At 36.5% G+C, this 19,060-nt stretch overlaps 1 protein-coding gene across 2 annotated transcripts in view; it reads right to left on the reverse strand.

The window, feature by feature from the left end:
* The window catches only part of LOC127866121 (inactive rhomboid protein 1-like), a 45,236-nt gene extending 34,322 nt beyond the window's left edge, over positions 1-10,914 (reverse strand). For both annotated transcript variants that reach the window (XM_052406526.1, XM_052406525.1), the window contains exon 1: positions 10,817-10,914. The gene's annotated coding sequence lies outside the window, so the exon portion shown is untranslated. The remainder of the gene's footprint in view (positions 1-10,816) is intronic.
* Positions 10,915-19,060: the final 8,146 nt, after the last annotated feature.

Below are 19,060 nucleotides of genomic sequence, written 5' to 3' on the forward strand. Positions count from 1 at the left end.
TGTACCGAAAACAGTTAGAATTCCCAACTTTACAGCGTGATAGTGGCGCTAAACTATGATTTTGCGTTAAACTATGATTTTGATGAATCAACAGAACACAAAATGATGCTTTATATTAATTATTACTTTTCTACGACAAGCATGTTGTTACTGTTTTAAATGAAAGAATGATATTATACGAGGACATAATACCGAAAACAGTAACATGTACCGAAAACAGTTAGATTTCCCACCTTTACATCGTGATAGTGGCGTTAAACTATGATTTTAATTAAAAAATCCACATTCATTTTCTTTTTTGATATACGAAAACAGTGTATTATTATATGAAAACAGTGAATATTAAGACTAAAACATCGCTTTTTCCTATGCATGGTTTAAAAAAGAATAGTAGTTTAAAGATATTTCAACATATATGTTAAAACTTTTTAATAAAATTTATATTAATAAAAAAAATCCACATTCATTTTCTTTTTTTGATATATGAAAACAGTAAAATGTACGCCCGAAAACAGTGAACAAATATACGAAAACAGTATGTATTCAACATGTTAGCAAGAAATAGGTATCGATAAAACATAACCAATACTATTTTATTCATTTGTAATGAAATTTACTATTTCAAGAAACCACAAACAGCATACCAAATGGGTGTTATAATTGATCGCTTTAATATATTAGTTTGCAAAGTCGGCAATGTATGATTAAAGAAGCGGTTCGTGTGTTCTTTTGTGTTGCATTTTCTATAAATATCAAACTGTGATCATTAATGGATTGTAATTAGAGAAAAACTAAAGAACATGATTGGTATACAGTCCAACCTGCCCGAGCGACCGCCTGTGAATAGCGACCAGTTTTCAATAACGACCACATTGATTTCCCCCGGAACGATTTCACTATATTCTGTACCTGCGAATAACGCCCACCTGCCAACAACGACCAGCGACCGCAATTTTACATTCCCAAAGTCGAATTTGATAGCTAACAAGGACCACGTCAATGACCAGCGACCACCATTTTCAAAATCATTTTAATTATCATAATATAACGTTTCATAACAAATAATTTAGATTTGACAAAACAGCATACACTAACTTATTAATACAATGACAATATATGTTTTGAAGGATTTTCTATTAAACTTTGTACGTTGTCATCGGTTTGCAAAATAAAAAATCTTGTATTCCTTGAAAGAGGCTTACAACGACCACTGCAATCATAACAATTAACGATTTCACAACTGTCAATAAAACAATGACCGCCATAATGCTGTGATAGTCACGTGATAAACATCTTACCAGTGCACTGGTCGGTCGCTATGGAGATATTGGCAAGTGACAGTTTACTCGATAGCTGTTTTTTTGTTGTTTATTTACAGACATTGCTAATTGGTAGCCACCTGCTTCTTTTATGCATTTGGCAGTTTGACGAAGATGTAAGAAGTTGCCTTTTTTATTTTATTGGCTCGCGATTATTTATATACTAATTGCCGAAAATACCAAACGTTTGGGGCTTATATCAACTTATAAAGGAAATTTACGGTTTCTTTACAATTACGATGCAAATTGTACACATACAATTTAAATTTATTCCTTTCTTAAATTTCTCCGTGATACGACGCGCATAGATGATAGATAAGAAAATTGTCAGTTAAAGTTAACCATTATGGCATCCAAACGTTAGTTCGTTAGTTAGTTTATGTTTGGAAATTGAAATAATACATGTAAATATAAAACACAACTGTGATTTCAATCCTTTTTTTAAATTTACATTTTACATGCTTTAGTATTTACACATTTAAACAATAGAGCACATACATCATACGGTACCTGTTAAAAGCCTACTAGCATATTTTGCAAAGTTTCAATCAACCCTGCGAATAAAGACCACCTGTGAACAAAGACCACAACGACCAAATCCCTCGAGTGGTCGTTATTGGCAGGTTGGACTGTAATTTGTTTGTTGTTATCACATATCCATAATCGTAATTTTAATTGTTTCAACAAACATTGTTGTTTTTCGTGTAGATTGATTAAAGCAATCATAAAAGAATTACTCAAATCAGACCAACTAATTTGGGTATAAAAAGTTGAAAGTTCAGTATTGAATCCTTCTTAATACTGTTCAAATTTATTGTGATAACGTGTGAGTGACTTACAATGGCAATTGACAAGTGTAACGTGTGTTCGTTCATATGTACGGATAGCTGTATTATGTGTGAGGTAAGAGATATACTTAAATATTTATGGTCCGTATTTTTCCTATAATTGTGTAATTCAACAACGACTTATTTTTCATGCGTTAATAATTAATTGTCAATAGCAAAGAATTTTGCGCGGTACTGACATCCGTACTTGACTATAAAATATTATAAGACTTTCACATTCTATATTTACTTATAATTTATTTGCATTTTAGTAAAAATAATTTCACATCATTTATTATTGTACAGAAAGTTTTTACTTTAAAATAACAAAATATGCAACCAATGAATTCATTGCTTGTTCGTCAGTCGTTGTCAAACACTTTCAATTGTTTGTATAAATATAGGGGTTCATTACGTTTTTTGGAGTGTATTGTCACAGTTATCTGTCAGGTGTGAAACCATTGTTTAATACCGGTATACATGTTATTGTAATCCAATTACGCAACTGTTATGTGCCATTGCCCTAAGGGATTTTTCTGCATTATTATCTTAATCCGGTCATAAAAATGGTTGATTGAAGTGACACCAGACTGATAAGTGAAAATAGGGAAGAAATCTGCTAAAATAGCGCTTTAAAATGTACTGTCCGAAAAGTAAGAATCACCAAAAATATTAACCGAATACTTAAGAGTAATTGCGGTATGTTACATGCAAATGAACGTAAAATGCCAGATGTTTTATAGTAAAATAGAAATTTGAGCAATATTTGTAAGGATATTGAGTATTGTAGGAATTATATCCTTTGCTTACGTTACTCATTTTTTTTTAAATTGTACATTTTATATTTATTCGCACTAATAATTTTGGACTGTAATTTTGTTGTTATGAAATCTTTTGATTTGAGAGGACATACAATTATTTAAGCAATTTGACAAACGATCAGGGTTTTGATAATGATTATGTTTACAATTATTATTAAACGAGACCAGAAAATATGTAAAGATACGGCTAGCTAATTTCTGTATTAAAGCATTTCAACGTAGAGCCGATTATATGAGTCGCGTTCTGATAAAACTGGGCATAATGCATGTGCGTAAAGTGTCGTCCGAGATTAGCCTGTTCAGACCGCACATGCATTATGCCACTCATATTATTGTGCTTGTATCCCTTTCAATTATACACACGCATTCAGAAGTGTTTTGTTCCATTCTTTTAGGTTTGCCATACCTGGAGTCATTTTAAATGCCAGGGCATCACGAAATCTCTTGAGAAAAGCTGGAATGATCAGAATCTAGAATTCTACTGTATATCTTGTCGTAGTAATTCTGATGGCACTTTCGACTATGAATCTGGATTGCGTCGTCTTCATCGTGACTCAAAAGGCGGTATCGAAAAGCTAAACTCGGGCATTAAGAGAGAGAACCTGTTGCCAGCAATTGAATTGTCGACACCTCCATGCATAGCGATTTTTCCAAACACACGCAAGATTCGGTAGCGAATACTTATCTTTCCGAGTTCCACTGGTCTGATAAAGTAGCTTTGAAAAGCAGTGGCGATGGAAACTGTTTATTTAATTCAATTTCAACCTTGCTGTGTGGCAACGAGAGCAGAAACGTTGAACTCCGGTATCTATGCAGTCTTGAGATGGTGAAGTCGAAAGACAAGATTATGAGACATAGGGCATTTAAGAATCTAGAAAAGCTGTGTCCGACTCTTGAGGAAGACACCATTTACTGTACCAGACTCAATGCTTGGTCATCGGCCTATCATGTAATGGCGATGTCTTATGCCCTGAATTTGAAAATCAAGCTTCTGTCACCTGCCGTCAACGGGTCCAATGATTTCGCCTTTAAGAACCTGAACACTACAATCAGACCAGTCTTCGCCGACCCCGAGAAAACCCTGAACATAATGTTCACACACACGGGCATTCCAGCCAAGTACTCTGAGAACATGAAAAGGACGAAGTACTGGTCCGGAAACCATTTTGTTCCTCTAGTGAATGCAAAACAACCAAGAACTACAGTTCAACCACTCCAGTATTTGACTGACAGTGCACCAGAAAACTCAGCTGATAAGTCATACATCCTCGATTCCGACGACGATTTCCCTTCGTTACCAGAAACTGAAGCTATACGAAAACTAACGGTCTGTAAGGGGAGTCTTTCAACTCCACCTGGTGCTTTGAACGCCGGCGAACCCAGACTATCCACGGTATCCAAAGACGCTAACAGCTCCCACAACCTACGTTTAGACGACGATTTCCCTTCGTTACCAGAAACCGTAGCTATACGAAAACCAACGGTCGGTAAGGGGAGTCTTTCGTCTCCACCTGGTGCTTTGAACGCCGGCGAACCCAGACTATCCACAGTACCCAAAGACGTTAACAGCTCCCACATCCTACGTTTAGACGACGATTACCAGAAACCGAAGCTACAAAAAAACCAACGGTCGTATGGTCGAGTCATGTAGAGGATAATGACGATGACGCCATAAGGTTGGCCACCATACAGGAAGAGTCTTACAGCGCAGATGAAACTGACAGTATCTTACACGTTGATAGTTCAATGAGAACAGAAGAGGTCACTGATGTTTCGTCATTTGACGGTGTAGATACTGAAATGCCAATATTTATCCCAGGCCCACTTACTAAATTCATGGAACTGCAAGAAACGCTTGCCATTCTAAAAGGTCCTCATGTGGTTCTTCAAGAAATTCCTACAGGTCGGAAAGATGGAATGTTCTTTGTTGTCGACAATTCAGATAACATAAGAAAATGAGCCAACGGAAATAGGTCGGATTTCTGGGACGATTGTGGGTCATGGGTAAAAGGTGCAACTCCATGTTCAACCTTTATCGAACAATCTGGAAAACTCACTACTGTTTACCGACACAAAGGCCAATACTGCTTCGTAAAATTTATTGATAAAAAGAAAGAATATGTTCCATTTGACCCTCAGCCAGCTGAAACAGAAATAATTTCCATCCACAGATGTTACTTACAACTCAAAGCGTCTAACAGCGACACCTCCAAGTTTAAGAAAAGGCTGACTTGGATAGAAAAGACGGAGAACATTATGCCTGAAATAGCAAAAAACATTGCGATAGTAGAGTACATAGGATCATTTCTGGAAAGGCAATGCCATGGCTCTGTAAAAGACATAGACAAAAATGTGAAATATATAAGGACAAAACCACGAGTTTTGAGGCATTTAAAAAGTAAGGTGAAGCACCGCTCAGTTAAAGACGTTAAAAGGGAGGAAAACAATTTGCAAACCAGTGACTTTGAAAAACAGCGCAATCAGAAACAGCTTCGGAATACGAAATACCAATTAAATAAGACAGACACCCATTGGCCCTCTAACGCAGCTGACCAGATTGTAACCTTAGAAGAACTTACAAAAACATCATCATTTGTCCAAACTATTAAGCACCTGAATGGATTTAACCACCCTGTAATTACACTTTTCAATTCACAGCAAATCCGAGACATAAAGCGATTCTGCTGTGTAAACAATGGCCAAGTACTGGGCATTGAAAAAACCTTCAATCTCCGGGAATTCCACGTAACACCGACGGTGTATAAAGATATCTCTGTTGTGAACAGATCGATTGGTGAGTCCCCCATCTGCTTTGGACCAACGTTCATACATACAAATTCCACTACGAAAGTGTATAGCTCCTTCTTACACGATGTAGCAGATGAATTAACCGACACCGAAATATCAAAATTGACTGTAGGGACAGACGAAGAAACAGCCCTAAGAAATGCTATAAGTAGGTGTCTCACTGGATCTACACATGTGTTGTGCACCCGTCACCTCAAAGAAAACACCAACAGGTACATGGAAGACAAGGTAGGGTACCCAATCTCAGACCGGAAAGAAATTAATGAACTTGTTTTTGGCGAAAATGGATTGATTAAGGCAGTTGATGTGGACACTAACAATGTACGACTTGAAAGAATTAAGAGATTAATAACATCAAAAGATGAAAATGTCCGAGGGAAACAGTTTCTACCTTAATTTGTCAACAAATTGGTACCGACACTACATGATTTTGTTATAAAACCGTCTTTAATAGGAAAGGTTAGCACAGGGTGGACTAACAACAATTGTGAATCCGCCAATCACATATTAAAAACTGCTACGCAATGGAAGTTGATGGACCTCAGCAAATTCATAGCAAAGGTAGAGCAGATCGTTGAGGGAGAAAAAATGGAGAGATGCAGGGCTCCCGCTGCTGTTCGCCAGATTCACCAATGGCGAAAATTTAGCAAATTCGGCGAATAAAATAATCGTTTGGCGAAAACGTTCGACGAACGATTTTTGTCAGGAAAAAATCGTTCGCCGGACGTTTTCGCCAAACGATAATTGTCTTGACAAATGCCATCCCAGATAGTAAACTCTTTCAGCTGTAGACTGTGCTTTAATACATCGCTGTGTTATTGACCCGAAAAAATTGATACGCAGTCTGCATTAACACCTGTCAGAACCAGATATCGAGACAAAGGAAACTGACTCTCTGTGAAACAAAACAATGGTGTAACCGTTTATCTTATCGGCTTAAATAAACAATTACATCTGATTAAAGATTGCTGCTGAATTCAATCAACTTGAGTAAAAGCCGTTAGCGAAATATCAACTTAGTCACACAATGGCACGCGCTGTAACTAAACAAAACATGCCGATACATTTTCCACCAGCGTAATATTCTGGTAATATAATCATGAATGAAAGTCGCGGATCTGATCGACAGAACAGCCGAAAGAACTTCACATAAAATAGTACCCAAGAAAAATAATATAAATTGTATTAATCTTAGGTAAAACCATGTTAGAATCGAACTAATTCGTGTACTTTATAGTTTGTTGTTGAATAACCCACGACCGGAAAATTAGATGTGTGGTATCAAATGCTTCGCACTCGTGATTTAATCCCTACGCATCTAAACTATCGGCCGTGGGTTATTTGACAACAAACTTGACAGTACACGAATTATTTCTTAATCAGTTGGTTGAGTTATGGTCAGTAGCCAACCTACGCACAGACTTTTGTTTGGTTCAGTGCATGTTTTTAAGCTATTATCGAGTCGACAACGATTTAAAACATCGGTATAGACTTACACAGATTTAAGAATATTGACACCGATGAAAAAAAGTCTGATAAAACAGCACACGAAACAACAATTAAATAGCAAATGATAAAACCAATTGAGAAAACTCGTATGTTCCATTTAAAAAAAATGCCTAAGGGAATTTTACTTGTACATTTATTATACCACCTTCATGAATGGCAAAATCAACGGTATATATTTTAATGTAATTTGTCATGATGATTTCAGACATAAATTTTCGGATACCTTTTCCCCATTTTATATCAAGACCGTTTGATGTTGCGGGAAAATATTATCCCCGATGATTATAGTAATAAACACATTAAAGCTTCGTTTTGCAGTGTCTTCTTTTACACCCCCGTAGACTAGACGGTTCCGAATGCTTTGCTAAAACTTTGGCTACAGTTTCTAAAATTTGGCTACACAAAAATCCATTTGGCTAAAATGTTGGCTACAGATTTTTTTGGGCCAGGGGGAGCCCTGGAGATGTAGGGCCGTGCGAGGTACAGGTAATTTCAGATTGACTGAACAATTTAAACACCACCAAGTGTCCATCGACCATTGGGAGATGTTAACAGAAGAACAAAGAGAAAGGAAAATAAAAAAATTCTTATGTGACTACGGGAAGTCTCACCCAAATGTAGTGGTTTCCACTGATGAACACTGATCAAAACACCCTCAGCCGTTAAAAAACCCTGCCAACGAAAAAGAAAACGAGCAGAGCGGTCAAGAACGCCATCCGCAAAAAGAAAACTTTAAAAATTGATGTCAAGCTGTTGCCTTAATTGTCGACACATTATGCATGAAATGTATTTCTTTATGCTGTGATAAAAATTTCCTTATGGTGGGATTATTTATAGGCATGTGACTTTAAAGCTGTTGTCTTGATTGTTGTTGCGATCAGCACATGTTTAAACTTTTAAACACGTTCCGATACCGAACGTCATAATTAATATGCATCTTATTATGAAATGTTATTTATTCCCATAATGTCTTTATGTAAAACATTTAATTTAATTTTGTCTACTCTACCAAAAATACCAATATTCATTAATAAAATATATATTTTGATGATGTGTTCTTTTATATAACCATTGACTTAATTACAGGTACCGTCTTGAACATATTTGAATTTTTGCTCAAATGCTTTCTAACGTTTTCATATATTAAAATCATGATTTAACGGAAATATTACAATCAGGGATCATATTTTCCCGCAACATCAATCGGTCTGGATATAAATGGAGAAAAAGTATCCGAAAATGTATGTCCGAAATTCTGACAAATTACGTGAAAATATATACCATTGATTTTGCCATTCATGAAGGTGGTATAATAAATGTACCAGTAAAATTCCCTTAGTCATTTTTTTAACGGAACAAACTATAAAGTACATAATTATTTCGATTCTATAATGCGGTTTTTACTAAAGATTTATACAATGTATATTATTTTTCTTGTGTACTGTCTTATGTGAAGTTCCGCCCATAAACATAACTTTCGGCTGTTCTGTCGATCAGATCTGCGACTTTCATTCATAATAATATTACCGGATTATTACGCTGGTGAAAAATGTATCGGCATGTTTTGTTTAGTAACAGCGCGTGCTTTCAGTGTATAAGGTGCACAATTTTCGACCACCCTCGTTAATTTCGGACGCGTCTTTAATCCGCTGTTCACAAATTTTTTATTCTTCGTCTGACATGCAATAAACCGGCCCTGACTGGTTTAGAGACTTCAGCGAATGGTTTATCACACCTAATCGAGATAAGAATGTCATGAGGGGGGTGTTAGCATGTGCACTGTTTAATTGATTTTCACTGGAATTTTAGCAAACAGAATCAGACCGACTGTTTAGGATTTTCAATCGGTCTTTCATGACCGCAATCAGTCTAGGACCAACAAAACCGAAAAAAATATGATCCCTGATTACAATGTAAAGGTGGGAAATCTGTTTTCGGTAAATTTACTGTTTTCGCTATCATGTCCTTGTATTATATAATGCTTCCAATTAAAACAGTAACAACATGCTCAGCAATTTTCCTCCTTCTTTATAAAGTACCGGTAAATGGTACTTTCCCAATCGAGCGAAAATTCCCAAATTCCCAATCGGCATCTGAAAAAATCCAAATCAGCATCTGATTTTTTTCTCAAAACGATCGAAAGTTTCGTAAAAAAACAACTTTCGGCGAGCGAACAAAGAAAATCGTATAGTTGTGTGTAACCACGCGCTCAATTAATTTCGGGTTTTATTATTCAGCGCATTCAATCAATAGAGTCGTTACTGTTTCCGGTTCTTTTACCAGGCAGCCAGCGTACTGTTTTACGTCGGTTTGTAACCTTATCGTAGTTTGAAATGAGTCATAATAGCAAATATTATGCCAAAAAACCAATCGGAACCATCTATCACAGGACACATTGACAGCACTAATGATGCTGTGCAGGGAGGGATGCAAGCAACTGAGTGATGATCAAACATCAAAGATTGTTGAAATTTTCACAAAAATGAAAGAGAGACATTGCTTTAAAAGAGATTAAAACATCTAGTAATTGATTTGGTGTGTTCTTTATAATATTTTGTTATTTATATAAACTTTATAACTTAATGGTCATTAAGGCATGCCTGCAAATGATTATTTTAATGGGTATGTTCAATTAAGTATGAACTGTATGATGTATTCAATAAGACTCAAACTTCATGACGCGATTTTCCCAATTTTAGGATTTCACGGCTCGATTTTTCCCAATTTTGAGGTTTTTACGACTCAATTTTTCCCAATTGGACCGGTACGGGTACTTTTCCCAATTGGACAAGGAAAATCGCTGCATGCTTATCGTACAAAAGAAATAATTAATATAAAGCATCATTTAAATGCGTACTGTTGGTAACATTAATTAAAATCATAGTTTAACGCCACTATCACGATGTATAGGTGGAAAATCTAACTGTTTTCTGTACATGTTACTGTTTTCGGTATCATGTCCTCGTATTATATAATGCTTTCATTTAAAACAGTAATAACATGCTTGTGGTAAAAAAGAAATAATTAATATAAAGCATCATTTTGCGTACTATTGTAAACATTCATCAAAATCATAGTTTAGCGCCACTATCACGCTGTAAAGTTGGGAATTCTAACTGTTTTCGGTACATGTTTTCGCGAAAACAGTATCCCGGTGTGACCCAAATTCGACGATATAAGGGATACATAAAGCAATATTTAGCAAATAATAAAAAAACTTATATAGCAAAATATAATAATTTTTAACTCGGCTGTAATTCTTTGAAATGATTCCAAGACAATTATCATCCATTTAAATTTAAACCGATAAAAATAGAACATCGTCGAATTTAGGTGTCGTCGAATTTGGGTTACGGTAGGATACTGTTTTCGTATTTTAGTCATACCCTGTCGGCCTGTGTAAACATTAATAAGTGAAGACAGTTCGGATATACAGAAATTTGAAAGGCACAGTGAGGTTAAGTTACAAAAGTTACTTTGTTTTGATTAATACAAATATACATTATGATTTCAATACCTATAAATTATTTACCTTCTTCAGAATTTCCTCCTTAGTTGCTAAAAACACAGGAAACGACAGGTGCTCTTGCATAAAATCACACCCAACAGAAAGAAATACAACACGGTTACTGAACATTACGGTCGATGTAGGCTAAGGCTAACGGGCGATACGAATTACCGAAATCTTCCGAAATCTACCTAAATCTACCAAAATCTAAATAAATCTTTGTAAATAAAATTATTGTATATCTTGTTTATGTGATGGGCACTTTTTTAGGACCTCCGCTGCCTGCTCAGCCTCCAGCTTCCTCTTCCTGTAGTGCTTTGTAAAGTACGACAGGTTAGCTTCCGCTGGGACTAAAATCGACGAGGTCAGTGCGTGGTCAGGGGCGGGAGCAGTCAAAAATCGCACCAATGGTGCCGGTGCAATGGACATCGGTACTTCTGGTTTGGACTCATCTGTTGGAAGAATTCGTCTATTACAGCTGCGGCATGGCAGCTTTTTGTTGTACTTTCTCCGGAACACCCCTGCCTGCTGAGCTTTCATCTATCTCTTCCTGTAGTGCTTTTTAGAGTACCACAGGTTTCGCTGGGAATGAAATCGACAAAGTTAGTGCAAGGTCAGGGGCGGGAGCAGTCACAATGCAATAGGCACAGGCACTTCTGGCTTGAATCCTTCGTCCGTCCGTCCCTTCTTTTTTTTCGTCCGTGCGTTCGTTCGTTCGTCGGTCCGTCAATTCGTCCGTGCGTTCGTTCGTTCGTTTGTCCGTCCGCCCGTTCCTTCGTTCGTTCGTTTTTTCGTTCGTTCATCCTTCCGTTCTTTCATGCGTGTTCGTTCTTTCTTTCGTTTGTTCGTCCGTTCGTGAGTCCCTTCTTCCATTCGTTTTTTCGTCATTTTGTCCGTCCTTTCGACCGTCACTCCATTAACATATCTTGAACATTTTGTAAATTTGATTGTGGTTGTTCGTTCTGCATTCGGACGTTTTCGCTGACCGGATTTCTTGCCTGAATTGCGCCGTGAAGTTCGCAGTTTTAGAGTTCCATTACGGGATATAGTAAAGCCTGTACTGCTTGGTTGAAGATACGATCGAGTCAGAAAACTGTTGAAAATCGCGTGTTTCTCATCTGGGTTTTTATTTCTCCATGCAGCTTCGTTCATTAAATGTTTTCTGCATTCACCAAATTATACGTAATTGCCGGATCCATAAAGTGCCCTGCGTAAGTCGTTCATGGTATCTTTAATTATGTTCGAAATATACTCGATTGCACTTTGGATTGATACGATTTTGTGTTGAGTTTTTTGTTTAAGTCTGTTATTGATGGATTTGGCATTGTTATTTGTCCATAGTTGTGCTGTTTGTTTTTGTTTTAATGGCATATACACACATTTTTTTTTTCAATTTATGTATCAAATGTCGTTCAAAGTATTTTGAGAAATTGGCATTGTCACTTATTATTTGTTTTACGTCATCTGCTCGCTGGCTAAATTGAACGTCGTCGGCACTAACAAAGACCTATGCCACTTGTCTTTTTGTTGGTTCACGAATTCCATCCTTTTGCATATGATGTATTATCCTTTACATGTTTTGTACAAAGAAGCAAATTTGACTCCGGAAAGCTCTTCCGAAGTGCGTTTCTCGGAGCTATTTCGGCGTCAGTTCCAAACGTGAAGTTGTCAGCACATAATTTATTTCGAATATGATCAAAGAAAGTTTGATATGTGTGTTCCTGTCCATTAAATTGTAAACATATAGGGCCCATTGTGATTGGTAACTGATTGTTTTTTCTTCTTGTGACTGACTGATTTTTAATAGCCAACACTGTAACATAAAATCTGCCGATATTAAACGTCGTGTCAATTCCGATAACACTTCCGCTGTTTCCTTCACAATTTTGCTTAAGATCTAAAATGTGATTTTCATGATATATATTATAACAGGGTTTTTATTTTGGGTCAATATAATTTCTTGTGCGAAGTAATTGTTATTTAAATCTGATATTACACTTAGAACTTGGTCGGATACATTATCTGATCTTTTCGGGATGTTTTCTATTTTCTTTTTTTTTTTCATTATATATTTTGTCTTGCACTTGTCTGGGAGTTTTTGGTGTTTCGAAGCTGTCATCGGTGACCATGTATGTCACTACTTGAGTTGCTGTTTTCGTCCTTCATGTATTTTGTTTGAAGCCACACGGAGTATTTAAGGATTCGTTCGCTTATGTTTTTCGCCTGATTTGGCATTACCGTGTGTTTGAATCGTTGTTGGGGCTCCTAAATACTAGGCGACACATGTCAGATGCAGATGGACCATGCTGCCGGTGGCTTCTGCGACGATTGAAATGCGTCTCGATTAGGAGTCACCCTTTTATTTCGCATAGTATCGATGTTATTTGCAAAAATTTATTCCAGTTGAGGGCTATATGGCACATATCGGATTGTCTTGTTAATCTGGTTCTTGGAACAGTACACCCCGTTGTGTTTGTACACAGGTTTAATGCCGTTGCTTTCGGTAGATGTCCAATACTGGTTTACAGTGGTACCAGCCTCCCATATCCAACAGTCGTCAACAAACAAATTCAAACCCAGATCTGAAGCTTCCAGTGTGCTTCAGTACGACATATGCGTTTATTTTTTCACCGCACAGAATATAATTATTTTTCGTTTCTGTCTTTAAAATCTTAAATAGTTCCTCATTGTTGATAAAAATTCAAACCGGGTAAATTTTAAATGTCACTGCCGCAACTGAATGTCCGTTAAAGCGAGATTATACGATTTTGTATATGTGTTAAATTGTAATAAATTGATAAAATATGTTACAACAACACAAAATAGGCAAGACAAATTGTACATTGAAGACGAATTTCCATAAAATGCAGCAAAGACAAATTAGCTCCCCGAGCCGATTGTGACGAAGATATTTTGTACATATTTTCCTACAATAACCGAAGCATTCGTTTTCTAGTTAGTGTTCGTGTGTCGTATGAATAGATATCGTTGAAGGAATTTAAAATGAACCGTTAAACTAAATTTAGATTTACATCGTACATGCATGATTTACATGCTTGCGAATTCGACTGTACAGACATTTTCGATTTCAGAATTAAATATCTGGCTTATTTCGCATTTTCGACTCATGTTATTCTTAACTTTTATCTTAATTTATATTGAAATATATGTTTAATAAGTTTTTTTTACACATTTTATATAAATTAATAAATATTTGACAAAATCGTATAATCTCGCTTTAATAGTACTGGTGTCTTTAGTTAGGCGTTCCCGCGAATGCTCACAGATCGCGGTCGGGGAGCCGCCATTCGTTGAATATTTTCGTCCCTTAACTGTAATTCGCATCGCTGGTAGATTTGTTGAAATGTAGTCTTCGGTGTCCATCTTGTCATCAAAATGCTCTTCAGATGGGCGTGTGTCGTCACTGTCTGATAGGACTTCATAGCGGTTACCGCTACACACAATAGTCTTTGACCTTGGACACTTCGGAGAGGTAATGCACCGCTTTGATGGCAATGCCCATACCTCTGCTACGTTAATATAAGCGTCGCTGTCGCCGTCCATCACAGGCGTGCTGTTAGTTTGTGCCTGTTGCTGCGTTACTGCACAAAATGGATGACTGAATAATACTCATCTCTGACTGGCACACGTTCCATCTCATACCACATGATAGGCAGCATGGTCTCGTTGTCGCAGTTTTCATGAATAGACAATGTGTTGAGTGCCTTGCATTCGTTATCGTCATTTTTATTGGCGAACGAATAAATCATCTTGATCGCTTTTGATAAAACATCCGCAAAGGCGAGAATTGTCCAGCCGTTCGAGTAACAGCTGAATACTGCCGAATTCAGGCATGAACGATTGTAACTTTCCGCCAACCTGGGTAATTGCGCTCTTTCCGTACCATATTAGGACGCGTGTGATAACGCAACTCCCTACTAAGCCCCTCGTGTCCACAGAGGAGTACAGACATTGCGTTGAACAAACAATCGCCATTCCCAGTGGTTATTCTTGGCACGCCTGGTTCATCAGTGTACATGTCCAGAATATCGCTGGCTACTAGATCCTCTGTGGGGAACGTTTTCAATGTCCCAGAAGGCACCATCAATCGAGCTCCAAACATTATCTCCTTTCAGCGCTCCGGTGGTGTGGCCTTCAAAAAAATAAGAAAAATTTACTTTCGTGTGTTTGAATTGTAGTTCGAACATTTTGCATTTTGTATGGGTATGATGCATGTATAAAATAAGCAGATGAAATTGCATTCATGTATACAACTATACACGTAGTTGTAGGTAAAACTCATCAACGCATTAATGTGTTTGTATAAAATGAATTATTGCATGCGCAAGTGGAATCTTTTTTACATTTAATAAATAAAAAATAAATGGATTTTAATGAAACATAACACCGATTGTTAAAGGGACCGTAAACCAGATTGGCGAAAAAAAGAACTGTTCTAAAATACAGTATTTTTTTTACAATTATTAGTTCATATCAATTAAAATATCACGACTGGTATATTACATTAGTTGAAAAAGTTGTTTAGTTTTCATATTTTCAGTATATTTGGTAATAAAATTTGACTTGGTATGTGTACCAAGTAACTACCAGTTAGCTATAAATAACGCAAGAAGATCGGTCATCATCGTGGTAAGCCCAGGAATGCAAATATTAACATGCGTAGTGATTTGTATATATTTTATATATAAAATGATCAATCTACTTGCGTTATTTATAGTGTGTATATCGTTATGCCACAAATTTTCGTGATGTACTATCGATTTCACATCGCGAAATATTATTACCGAATATACTGAAAATACAAACTTTTGTCAAGTCATGTAATATACCAGTTGCGATATTTTAATCAATATAAACTAATAATTGTAAAAAAATACGGTATTTTAGAACTTTTATTTTTTCGTCGTTTGTGGGTGACGGTCCCTTTAATAATGGTATGTTACTGTGTAAAACTGTCATCAAAAAGCATTTTTACAACATGGAACACAAAACTTCGGACGATCTATCAAAATGTCTCACCAAGAACGACTTTGATGTGTTGGATAATGAGACTTTCTGTCTGGTGGGCATCGGGCAAACACGGCGCAAACAGTGAGTACGAACTGTCTAAAACATTGTCGGACTGTGAGAGTCTCCCTATTGATGATAAGCTGTCTATGCTGTTCTAGGAAATGATAGGCATATATAATAAAGTTGACAGTTGTCTGGAGTAGCAAAACAAAGTTAACACAATTGAAACAACAATTTCTAACGCCCATGATGTGCGAATTAAGCTACTTGAGTATAACGTAGTAGATCTTGAAGCTAGATGCCTTCGAAACACCATCAGTTGTATTCCAGAGGAAAGGGACAACTATTGTCTCCACAAAATTATAAACTTTCTTGAGAGAGAAGCTCGAGGTCGACCCCTGTCCTCATATCTCTCGTTTACACAGACTGTGAAAATTGAGGCACGGGAGCTCAAGACCCATCATGACAAACTTGCACATCATCTCAAATGTTAGAAAGCACCGTTGTTCACATTTCATATTAACAGAGGCTATCCACGCGATATTTTTTATACACGTTTGCAATTTTGACCAAATTACAAGAGCCTAGGCCAAGAATATCCTAACAGAAAGGTGAACATTGTATATCCATCCGGCGCAATGCATCACCTGTACTTAAGCACAGTATACCGCGGAAACAACAATCGCCATCGCCTTCCTGGAAGAGGAATCCTCGCAGAAAACCCCCAGACCACCAGCCGAAAACGGTCCAACAGATTGGTTCATCGCAGCCTAAACCGATGATACAGCGCCACTGGAACACATCTGAATAAAAAAAAACACCTTACCCGGGTAAAGCTCACTATGCCTTCAAGAAAAGACATTGTACCTCTAACCTAAAACAGTAACATTAAATTAGGTTGTTTAAACGTTAGTTGCCTGAAGACAAGACTGTTTTTATCTGAATTTCAAAACTTCATTAAAAATTATGATTTATGTTGTGTCTCTGAAAACCATGCTAACGAAATGTACATTCTGGAATTCCAATATTTTACATACTTTCATAAGCACCGTTCTCAAGAATATAAGAGAACATCCGGAGGCGTTGGCGTTTATGTAAGAGAAAATAGTTCACCACATGTAAATGACTAGGACTATTTTATATGGCCAAAATTGGATAATACAATATGTGGTTTTGACCAAGACCTTCTACTAGGATCAAAATATATACCCCATGAAAACTCGCGTTCTTACTCTCCCGATGAATTTAACATACTTGAGGACGAACTATCCTCTATCCTAAATATGCGAATAGTAAAGTAAGGACACTACAGACTTCAATCTACAAGCATACTATACTTGAAAACCTCTCTGTCTCTCTCACTATTAACTCTAAAGATAAACACTCACGGTTCTTACTGCTGGATATGTTTAAAAACAATAATATGTCTATCATGAATGGCAGATCATATTAGTATGAAACAAGTGGCGTATACTTTTAGGGACAAATTAGCCATTGATTTTTGTTGGCAACTGCCGAGAGCTTCGATTTTATCACAGATTGCGAAATTATGGGAAATGACACTTTATTCTCAGATCGTCACAATGTGCTATCATGGGACATCTCTACTCTACAACCTAAAAGCAAAACACCATTAAATACAAAAACTCCTTGCCCCCCTCCTGCCTGGAAACAAGATCACTAAGACCAATTAAATCAACATAAATAAGAATAAGTATGCCTGAGCCTAAATACATACCCCCAGTCACATCAACAATTGGACTATATTACACATAAACTGCATACCATCATTGAAAAGACTGGTCAGAAACAAAATCCAAATTATAAAAACAATAACCCTGACAATAAATCAGGTTTTGGTCCCAAATGTCACAAATCAAGAAATAAATACCATGAAGCAAAAGCCAAATGCAATACATGTATTAATAAAAATAGAAATAATTAAACTTGGAATATGCCTGCAATCAGTATGAAAGGACAATCAAATTGTATGTAAATAGAGATAAAAATGCCCTTGAGCTAAATTACATGCGATTAATGACCAATCCCACCAAAAATATTTAAAGTCCCGTATGATTCTCAAACCAAATTTAAAAGAAAACAGCTTCCGCCAATAGAATCTTTTTATGAAGACTTCTGTGAGACTTCTATACAAATTCAATCGAAGATAACCGCTTCAACAGCGATACACAATATATTCCAGACAAAAACTATTTCTTAAATATGCAAATAAGACAGAATAAAATATATATCAAATCAACAAACGATCTATAGCTCCCTTTTTACAACAAATGAGTTCTACAAACAGGGGTTATCACCTATTTTGGCTTGAATTCACTATCATACGTATTTTTAAAAACAAAGGGACCCAAACTATTACAACCAATTATAGGCCCATTACACTTTTTAGCTCTATTGGTAAACTGATTACCTCAGTCCTGAAGCAAAAGCTTTACACTTTTCTTGAATTTAATAACATCTAAGAGGAAGATCAAGCTGTCATCCGTAATGGTTACTCTTGTGCAAACCATATTTGCACCCTTCATGCATTAATAGAGATACTCAAAACGCAAACAATAACTCTTAATTACCTTAATTGATTTTCCTCAGGCGTTTGATAAAGTGTTGAGAAATGGCCTCTGGCACAATATACTTTCCACATATATTAATGGATTTTTTTCTCTCGATTCCTTTGAAATATGTAAATGTCATGTATTTCTCTAAATGGAAAATGCCCCAGTACTTTTTGTTAGAAATATGTGTAAGACAATTGTAAATTTATCCCCATTCCTGTTTTCGCTTTTATAATGATCTTTATTCATACTGGCATGTAAATGGATATGTTGGGATGGAACTAATAAACCCAGATACTGCAATAGCGTGGCTTAAGCTTTTGGTCCTATTGTATGCAGATGACACCGTTATTGTCTCATGCACTCAGTACAGAAGAGCTTCTGACTTTCAAAACAGTCTTAACGCGTACCATAACTATTTAAAAAACTAATAACTAAATGTTAAAATTGCAAAAACTTAAGTTATAATTTTCGGTCAAGAGAGACAAGGAACTTCAATTTTAAATGTGGCAATAATCCGCTCGAAGTAACAAGAAATTAGCATTATCTTACATTCTCGAGTAATGGATTTTTAATGCGCGCAAACATGCAAAGGAATGAGCCTCAAAAGTCATGCACCTACTTTGGACTCGTGTTAACAATTCGAATCTACCCATCGACTTGG

The sequence above is a fragment of the Dreissena polymorpha genome, chromosome 2 (genome assembly GCF_020536995.1).
Source record: "Dreissena polymorpha isolate Duluth1 chromosome 2, UMN_Dpol_1.0, whole genome shotgun sequence".
NCBI lineage: Eukaryota > Metazoa > Mollusca > Bivalvia > Myida > Dreissenidae > Dreissena > Dreissena polymorpha.